Below are 10,738 nucleotides of genomic sequence, written 5' to 3' on the forward strand. Positions count from 1 at the left end.
AGATCATCAGATTAAATTGACAAATGAGGTTTTTTATTTTTTATCGTACGGGCCGAAGGGTTTCTCCACAAACAGGCCTAACTGTGTATTTGTCCGAAGAGGCATATTTTCAAAAAAAAAATCAGTATCTCTGAAATACCCACTATTAGGATAGCACAAACTTTCTTCCTTCACGTGAGTGCATTTTTAAAATGTTCTATCAGGGGTCATTTTTCTATTCATTTTTGGTGGTGGTGAATGATGATTTATATGAAGATTACACTAAAAATACCGGAAAAATTAAAAATTGTTCTAAATCCTCCGATAGAACACAGTTTATCCACGACATGAAAGAGGAGACCATATTCTTTCGCGTGGTGGGTGTTGGTATATGGTGGTATATGAACAGAATATATAAACAAAAACAATTATTTAAAAAATTTGGTTCCCTATTCCCCAGGAAATTGTTAGTTTTTTTCCCAAAACCAACAACTTTGAAAAATAATAACTCAAGAACGGAGCATAGCAGAAACATTTTTTTTTGTTAAGACCCAAGAAAATTATCTCAACATGCTTAAGAAATTAATTGAATAAAAAAATTCCACGAAATATTTAACGGAAAGGAAATTTATATGGAAAAGCCTGAAAAACTATTCTGAAATTCGTGAAAACGAATTCCTAAAAATGTCTCCTAAAGGAGAGAATTATAAATTTTTAAAATGTGCTTTATTTTTCTTGCTGAGTTATGACTAATTTTGTGAAAAAAATTCAAGTGTGCCATAAAAGCAAAATATTTGAAAAATCGTCCGCAGGAACGGAGCATCATTGAAATAAAGTTTGTTGGTGATGAAAATGTAACTAAAGTTTTGAGCAATCTAAAAAAGTATATGAACCGGTAAAAGTTTAATTAATGAGGTTAGTTAAACGCTTTTTATAAAGATATTGAAATGCTGATATTATCTTCCAAACTAAGACGTACATGTTCATGATAGAATTAGAGGCTGAAGTACAAGATTTGATAGTTTCCTTAGGATACGGCAGGCTTGAATATTTTTTAAGAAGGGGATTTGAAAGCGAGTGGAGGGCAATATTTGTGACGATGAAAATATCACGACCTTCCTTTTACCAAGCCTCCGTATGAAGAGGGAGGGAAGAGTATCAGAGTGGAAGCTGATATCTTTTCACTGGCGCTAAGTTTCTAAAATGGTCGGGACTCAGCGAAACCGCACCAAGCGCCTTTTTGACTAAATAACTCGATATTTTGTTCGTAGATAGAAACCGAAAAAAATTCTTACATTTGTTGTTGGATATCCTCAATTATAGAGTAGAAAGATATCCAATACGATTTGTGATCAATTGGATCTGCCACACGATATTTTGAGACTTTCCCCTATAAGGAACGGTCGTTTAGCCGAAACCCATTCGGCCGAAAGCCATTTGGCCGAATGCCACTAGGCCGAACAAACCATTAGGCCGAAACCCATCTGGCCGAAAGGGTCATTTGCCTGAAAGGGTCGTTTGGACGGAAAAGTTGTTTGGCCGACAGGGTCATTTGGCCGAATTGGCCGAAAGGGTCATTTGGCCGAAAGGGTAATTTAGCCGAAAAGATCGTTTGGCCGAATGGGTCATTTGGCCGAAAGGGTCGTATGGTCGAAAGGGTCGTTTGGCAGAAAGGGTTATTTGGCCGTAAGGGTTATTCGGGCGAAAGGATCATTTGGCCGAAAGGGTCATTTGTCCGAACAGGGTGAGTTGAAAAGTGAGATATTAGGAATGAGGAGTGGGACGTCTCGCTTCTCACTCCTCATTTCTCACTTCTCACTGTAAAGTAGAGAGACGTCTCACATCTCACTACAGTCAAACCTCCATGAGTCGATATTGAAGGGACCATCGACTCATAGAAATATCGAGATGTAGAATAGAAAATCCTTGGAAAGCTCTTTGGAGGAACCATCAAAGTAACCCAGAAAATATTTTTTAGTATGGATTAATTTGCTTCCATGAGTCGATATCGAGTCATAGAACATCGACTCATGGAGGTTTGACTGCATTCTTTTTTCTCTTCTCATTGTAAAAAGTGAGAAGCGCGAAGTAAGTAGTGAGTTGTCTCACGTTTGACAGCGAAAAGTGAGAAATGATGAGTAAGAAGTGAGACGTCTCATTTCTCACTGTGAAAGGTGAGTATTGCGAAGTGGGTAGTAAGACGTCTCAAAACTCACTTCGCGCTCTTAATTTTTTTACAGCGAGAAGTGATAAATGAGGAGAGAGAAGTGCGAAGTTTCTCTTATTTATTTATTTATTCAGACTAAGGCCGAAGTGGCCTGTGCCTGGCCTGAGTCTTCTCCATTCGGCTCGGTCCATGGCTACACGTCGCCAACCACGCAGTCTACGGAAGGTCCGCAAGTCATCTTCCACCTGATCGATCCACCTTGCCCGCTGCGCACCTCGCCTTCTTGTGCCCGTCGGATCGTTGTCGAGAACCATTTTCACCGGGTTACTGTCCGACATTCTGGCTACGTGCCCGGCCCATCGCAGTCGTCCGATTTTCGCGGTGTGAACGATGGATGGTTCTCCCAACAGCTGATGCAATTCGTGGTTCATTCGCCTCCTCCACGTACCGTCCGCCATCTGCATCCCACCATAGATGGTACGCAGCACTTTCCTTTTGAAAACTCCAAGTGCGCGTTGGTCCTCCACGAGCATCGTCCAGGTCTCGTGTCCGTAGAGGACTACCGGTCTAATTAGCGTTTTGTAGATTGTCAGTTTGGTACGGCGGCGAACTCTATTCGATCGGAGCATCTTGCGGAGTCCAAAGTACGTACGATTTCCAGCCACTAGGCGTCTCCGAATTTCTCTGCTGGTGTCATTTTCGGCAGTCACCAGTGAGCCCAAGTACACAAATTCTTCTACCACCTCGATTTCGTCACCACCGATGCAAACTCGCGGTGGGTGGCTCACATTGTCTTCTCTTGAACCTCTTCCTATCATGTACTTCGTCTTCGACGTGTTGATGTCTAGTCCGATCCGCTTAGCTTCCCTCTTCAGTCTGATGTAGGCTTCCTCCATCTTCTCAAAGTTACGTGCCATAATATCTATGTCGTCGGCGAAACCAAATAGCTGGACGGACTTATTGAAAATTGTACCACTCGTATTAATCCCTGTTCTTCGTATTACACCTTCCAAAGCGATGTTGAATAGCAAACACGAAAGACCATCACCTTGCCGTAACCCTCTGCGGGTTTCGAAGGGACTCGAGAATGCCCCTGAAACTCGAACTACGCACATCACCCGATCCATCGTCGCTTTGATCAACCGTGTCAGTTTATCCGGAAAACCGTGTTCGTGCATTAGCTGCCATAGCTGGTCCCGATCGATTGTATCATATGCGGCTTTGAAGTCGATGAATAGATGATGTGTGGGCACGTTGTATTCGCGGCATTTCTGCAGTACTTGACGAATGGCAAACACCTGGTCCGTGGTGGAGCGTTCGCCCATAAAACCCGCCTGGTACTGTCCCACGAACTCCCTTGCAGTTGGTGCTAGTCGACGGCATAAAATTTGGGAGAGTACCTTGTAGGCGGCGTTCAGCAATGTGATTGCGCGGTAGTTGCTACAATCCAGCTTATCGCCCTTTTTGTAGATGGGAGAAACGACACCTTCCATCCACTCCTGCGGCAAAACTTCCTCCTCCCAAATCTTGGTAATGACGCAGTGCAGCGCTCTAGCCAGTGCCTCACCACCGTGTTTAAATAGCTCTCCTGGTAGTTGGTCAACCCCAGGGGCTTTGTTGTTCTTGAGCCGGCCAATCTCCTCCTGGATTTCCTGGAGATCCGGAGCCGGTAGAATTATGTCCTGCGCGCGTTCTCCCAGGTCCATCACCATACCGCCATCTTCGTCTGCCACATCGCCATTCAGGTGTTCTTCGTAGTGCTGCCGCCACCTTTGGATCACCTCACGCTCGTTCGTAAGAAGGCTCCCGTTTATGTCCTTACACATATCGGGCTGTGGCACGTGACCCTTACGTGAACGGTTTAACTTCTCATAGAACTTTCGTGTGTTATTAGCGCGGTACAGTTGCTCCGTTTCTTCACGGTCTCGATCTTCCTGCTGGCGCTTTTTCCTCCGGAAAATCGAGTTTTGTCTGTTCCGCGCCTGTTTATATCGTGCCTCGTTCGCCCTCGTGCGGTGTTGCAGCAATCTCGCCCATGCTGCATTCTTCTCTTCCACTAACTGCTCACATTCGCCGTCATACCAGTCGTTTCTCTGATCCGGGGGCACCGTGCCAAGTGCAGCGGTTGCGGTGCTACCAATGGCGGATCGAATATCTCTCCAGCCATCTTCAAGAGATGCTGCGCCTAGCTGCTCTTCCGTTGGAAGTGCCACTTCCAACTGCTGCGCGTATTCTTGGGCTAGTCTACCGTCTTGTAGCCGCCCAATGTTAAGCCGCGGCGTCCGACTTCGACGCGTGTTGTACACCGTCTAGAGTTTTGAGCGCAGGCATACTGCAACGAGGTAGTGGTCGGATTCAATATTCGCACTGCGATAAGTGCGGACGTCCGTGATGTCGGAGAAGAATTTAACGTCGATTAGAACGTGGTCGATTTGGTTTTCCGTTTCTTGGTTAGGTGATCTCCATGTGGCCTTGTGGATATTTTTGCGGGGAAAGAAGGTGCTTCGGACTACCGCAGACAGACGTTCGAGTTCGACTCACTAACTTGTGTAAAAAACATGGCCGTCGGATTGCCAAGTAGCAATAAGCGAAGAGATGGCGCCACATGTCAAAACGGCAAACCCGGCCAACGTTATTTGCCGTTTTGTTTTGATTTTTGATTTCGTCAAAATCTTTTAGTTTCTTGATCGGATCTGCTCGATGGGACTCAATAAAAATGCATGATCCCGCACACACGCGCTGTTGAAAAATGAATCGAAAAATGCTCAGCACGCCAGAACTTTGTAACTCAGGAAGGGTTATTTTTGATTTTTAAATTCCATGTCCTACTTAACTGGTTTTGCAATGGAAAAAATCTACAATTTTCGGTCCAGACACATGTTTTGAATCACAATCGCCAAAAAAAATACACGCATGTGAAAGGATCTAGGTAAAAGAGCCAACGCAAAAGTTCCGAAAAGGTGGTAACAGATGGATACACGCAGCTTCACAATTTCTTTACTGTATCGTGGTAAAAACTGCAAGTAAAGCGATTCGCTTAGCTACATTGTTGAAGTCGATTGTAAAGTTATTCAAATAAAAATGATTTTTGCGGCCGTGCGGGAGATCTTTGTCGAGTGTTTCTGTTTTGCTCCCATGGTTCGGTGGGTGGCAAACGTGGGTGAGATAGAAGGCGATATGGCAAAACGTCAGTTTTCATGTAGCAATAAGTTGTGTAGGCGGCGCTAGCGTGCTATGCAATTCCAACGTATTTAGATTTGAAAATTTACACAAGAAAATCGAATTCAAATGTATGAGCTTAAACGTCTGTCTGCGGGACTACCATTCCGCGTGAGGCTGCGAAGTTTATGCATCGTTGGTCGTTGTCATTCGATACGGTGTGCAGACTATCCGGTCCGATGACCGGTCTATACATTTCCTCCCTTCCTACCTGTGCGTTCATGTCACCGTTGACGATTTCAACGTCCCGCAGTGGGCATCCATCGTATGTCTGCTCCAGCTGTGCGTAGAACGCTTCTTTCTCGTCGTCGGGTCTCCCTTCGTGTGGGCAGTGCACGTTGATGATGCTATAGTTGAAGAAACGGCCTTTAATCCTCAGCTTGCACATCATTGCGTTGATTGGCTGCCACCCAATCACGCGTTGGCGCATCTTACCCAGCACTATGAAGCCGGTTCCCAGCTCGTTGGTGGTGCCACAGCTTTGGTAGAAGGTAGCCGCTCGATGCCCGCTTTTCCACACTTTCTGTCCTGTCCAGCAAATCTCCTGCAGCGCCACGACGTCGAAGTTGCGGGGATGTAATTCATCGTAGATCATCCTGTCGCAACCTGCGAAACCTAGCGACTTGCAATTCCATGTTCCATGCTTCCAATCGTGATCCTGTATTCGTCGCCTAGGTCTTTGCCGATTATATCGAGTCGCATTATCTCTTATATTGTTCGTAATGATTGGTTTTCTAGGCGGCTTATTGGGCCTGCGCAAACCTCCTGTCTCGTCGGAGGGCCGTCGTGTCAGGGCTGTTTAGCGTCCCACCTAACACCAAGACTTGGGCTTGTGCGCTTTGAGCGGCACACGGTCGCTTTGGTGGAGCCTACTTGCGGATACATGCAGCTTTTTATAGAGGTTTAACAGGGCCCACTGTCAAACCCCACCACATCCTAGGCAAGCCCCACAACTCGCAGATGGCTTGGGGAGGGATCGTCAAGCCCTTGAACATAGTCCCTGCTGCCCGCGCGAAGTTTCTCTTCTTACTCCTTATTTCACACTTTTCAAATGACCTATTCGGCCAAATGACCAATTCGGCCTAATGCCTTTTTCGGCCAAATGTTCTATTCGGAAAAAGGACCCTTTCGACCTAATGACCCTTCCGGTCAAATGACCCTTTTGGCCAAATGACCCTTTCGGCCTATTAACACTCAACCACCGGTCATGTTGACATTGATGGTAAGACCCACCGCAAAGAAGCATACGGTCTGCTCATTGTTTTTATTTAGCGTTTCGTGATCATTAGCCAAATCATAGTCGTCTAGATGATCCACACCAATAAACTGCCAAAGTAGCACAAGGTGTGGTACATGGTTAATCGCACCCACCAAGATCTTATCGATTACGCTGAGAAGTAATAGTGAAGAGGAAATGCATCCTTGCCTAAGCGACTATCCGAATGGAGTCAGAAAAAAGCTTCAACCCTATCCGAAATTCCCTTGCATCCCTGGGCGCCACACAAAATTTTCGTGATTCAGACAGCAGAAATCCCTTCCGTAGTCAATGAATTGGAAATAAAGGGACACTTCCAACTTGTTGACCTACTCCAGAATGATGAGGAGCGGGAAGAAAATATTGCGTGATAGTTGCTACAACATTCGCACATGCAGCATATGGTCAGCCCTGAACACCAACACCAACAGCCGACAGAATTCATGCTTCGGATGGCTACTTTTTGAAGAACACTGGCTGAGACTTGAAGAAATTGGCGAAGTGCTCGAACCCACATTTCAGCTGTCCAATTGAGGCAATAATCTCCGGTTGCTGCAGCTATCCTTTCTTCATCGGTCAGGAAGTCCACCCATGCCCGCCTTTCCTGGCTGCAGCAGCGCCTAACTCCTACTTACAGAGACACATACCATTCATTGACGGGTCTCGTACTTTACTCCTCTGATTCTTCCCTTTCTTTGCTTCTCTCGTTTTTCTGCTTTTCTACGCTCCTCAATCTTCCATCTCTTCTCTTCTACGCTACCACCTTCCAGAATATCCACTACCCGAGTTCCAAATTTTTCAACGAGCGATCTCTTCACAGCTGGATCTTCTTAGTAAGTAGTCGGTCTATTTTGATTCATCGCCCGTGCTTCTCGTTCCGCCAATTAGAAGATGATAATCAAATACGACATCAGCGCTGCGTTTATTACGGACATCGTCTCCATTTTCAGATAATCCATTTCCAAATGAGCCAAATGCTAGTCCTGCAAACTAAAAGCGGCTCTAGAGAAGTAAGTCAAATGCTGCTGGCTACAGACGCCTCCTCTATGATATTTTACGACGCCTGATTGAAGCAAGGACAAATCCGTGGATGAGCATGAGCATGATTGACCGCCCACGGTTGCTACTCAGTTATTGCCAGGCCAGCTATAGTTACACAGAGAACCAATAGATGAAGTTTGGGACTAACATCATCTTCAATGTGTAAGAACTGGTGACCCAAAAATAAGCAATACCAGCGCCGGTCGTGTCCGAATGCAGGTCAATTAGGAAAGGTAGGAAATTGTTAACGTGATACTCGCTTTGATAGAAGCCGCCGAGTCATCTGCACTTCCACGAGAAATCACTGAGATGTTGGATATATGGGGTAGGAAGTGTGGCAGGTGTAGTGGGGGCCTCCTTGGCCGTGCGGTAAGACGCGCGGCTACAAAGCAAGACCATGCTGAGGGTGGCTGGGTTCGATTCCCGGTGCCGGTCCAGGCAATTTTCGGATTAGAAATTGTCTCGACTTCCCTGGGCATAAAAGTATCATCATGCTAGCCTCATGATATACGAATGCAAAAATGGTAACCTGGCTTAGAAACCTCGCAGTTAATAAATGTGGAAGTGCTTAATGAACACTAAGCTGCGAGGCGGCTCTGTCCCAGTGTGGGGATGTAATGCCAATAAGAAGAAGAAGTGTGGCAGGGTTCGTTTCGGTAAACGATCTCTGCCGTGTATAGCGTGTAGTTGATTTAAAAAACAATCGAAAAACGCTAAATATTTTAATTATCGACCGCACTACACGGATGCGAACTAAATTTTCACTTTCTGATTGACTTACTCACCCGCACAAAGCAGAACAAAATTTCGGTGAGGGATCGTACACTTATTAAGTAAGCATTTTTTCTGGGTTTTTCGACCCCCCCCCCTTCCCCCCATGCAAGATTTTTTTAATACAAAAGAATTTTTATTTATATGGAGCGTAAGATATTGACCGACCCCCCCTCCCCCCATAAATGCTTACGTAATATGTGTACGGCCCCTGACCAGCTGATCATTTTGCTTCCCGCACAAAGCAAAACTAAATTTCGACGACCGGCCCATCGCTCTGCTTACTGGAGAATCTGAAACACGAGAAAACACGCACTGAACTGATTAACTTTATTACCGGCCGCGTAATGCAGAACACAATATTTCGGCAGATCGCACGATCGTTCTGCTGTCCGAAATGCGAGAAAACACGCACTCTGAAGCAAGGACAAATCCGTGGATGCCAGAGAAAGACGCGACATGTCAATCACTCACCGATCCAACTGATCAGCTGAAACGTTGGTTCGACCACTTAGAACAACTTCTTCAACCGTCTAAGACGAGTTTAGTACTCTGCATTCAATTCCACCAGTTATTTAGATATCTTTGCAGATACGTATTTCGACCACAACTGTGTGGTCGTCTTCAGAGTCTCGTACTTGACTCGCATGGAGAGTACTAAACTCGTCTTAACCGGTTGAATACATTGCACTAAAAAGTGCTTAAAATATTTTTTCTGAACTTATTCAAGTTTTGACGACTTATTCCAATTTGGATATAGGGAAGGTTGACAATTCTCCGACGGCAGCAGGCAGTATTCCGCCGCGGACGATTATGTGAGAACCATTTTGTCACGCTTTGCATCCTCCTGGAGCAGGTTAATGAGTTTCAAGAGTCCCTCTAATTGGTATTGACTGTCCACGGAAAAACCTTCGATCGTCTAAATCACGAAAAACTGTGGGCGTTCCTAGAAGCAAGGGAACAACTTCAACTCTACGGTAGCCGGGCAAACAGTGGAGAAGGTCGAAAACCAATGCCAGTCAACATCGGGCGGCGGACCAAGATCCACATATGTAGATCGTGGAAATCCAATCGGTTCAGGCATTACACCAAACCTCGAATACGCAACTCTGACGTGAAATCTGTGATGTTATACGCCAGTGAGACTTTGTGCGTATTAGCAGAGTTCACATACACAGATAGAAAAAGTTGTTGAAATTTACACGAAAGTAATGCACATAAAGGGAATGCCAAAAAGAGCGTAAATTTAAACGATATTATCACCTGAATGTATGCAATTTGTGTTGCTTTATGTCACTTTTTATGCAAATAAGTGCCATAATGCTATGTAAATTGCATACATTTAGGACGAACTTGTTGGAAAAGATCCATGTACACCCAGAATAGTGTAATTTGCCACGTCTTTATTATTTACGCGCTGATTACTTTTCATTATTTTTATCTATGAAAGTCTACAAGTATCCATCAACCGATATCAACGTCCACCGATATTCGATATCAACAGCAACTCCAAAGTGTTAATGGACGTAGGCCAGACACATACCACATTAGAGCGGAGACGAAATCTACAACCAAGCGCTGGACATCGCAGCAGAGGCAGACCTAGGATGTCCTGGGCCCGAAACCTTAACAAAGAAATAAGCGTATGAATGGAGATCTTTTACATTGGCTCTATGCAACCCTAAAGGTCCAAACGCAATTCTGCGAAACGGTGACGGAAACGGAAAATTTTACAGAAAATATATGGACCTATATGGACTAACTGTCAAAATAGTCGTTTCCATCGCCGTTCCGCTGTATTGCGTGGGGCCCTTAAGGTGCGCAGAACCCAAGAATTAGTGTGTGAGAATTGGATCCCACTTAATGAACGCCACATGTACATGCTGAGAAGGAAACCAATCAGTGTATCGTGCTTTTGCGTGGGGTACGGTAAACGAAAATCTACAACCAGACACCTGAGAAGACATCTCAGCCATGTTCAGACAACATATCTGTGTTTTCAAAAGTGCATCTGACCATTGCCCTTATTGATTCAACCAATTTGAATTTCATACCTGACTTTAAAAAATGCTTATAACACTGGCAGTACTTTAAAACTTTTGATGGTATTGATTCAACAGTTTAGAGTCCACTTTTCCAAAAAAAAAAAACAAAATGTTCTACAGAAATAAGTTACAGTACTTTTTTTAATAATCAAAGTTTGTGCTAAACCACCACTGGATAAATATTTTAAACATATTTATATTCTTTGCTTCTTCTAAACATTTTTTGCTGTCATTTTCTATAAAAAATTTAAATATTCTATG

Source organism: Armigeres subalbatus, chromosome 2 (genome assembly GCF_024139115.2).
Source record: "Armigeres subalbatus isolate Guangzhou_Male chromosome 2, GZ_Asu_2, whole genome shotgun sequence".
Lineage (NCBI taxonomy): Eukaryota > Metazoa > Arthropoda > Insecta > Diptera > Culicidae > Armigeres > Armigeres subalbatus.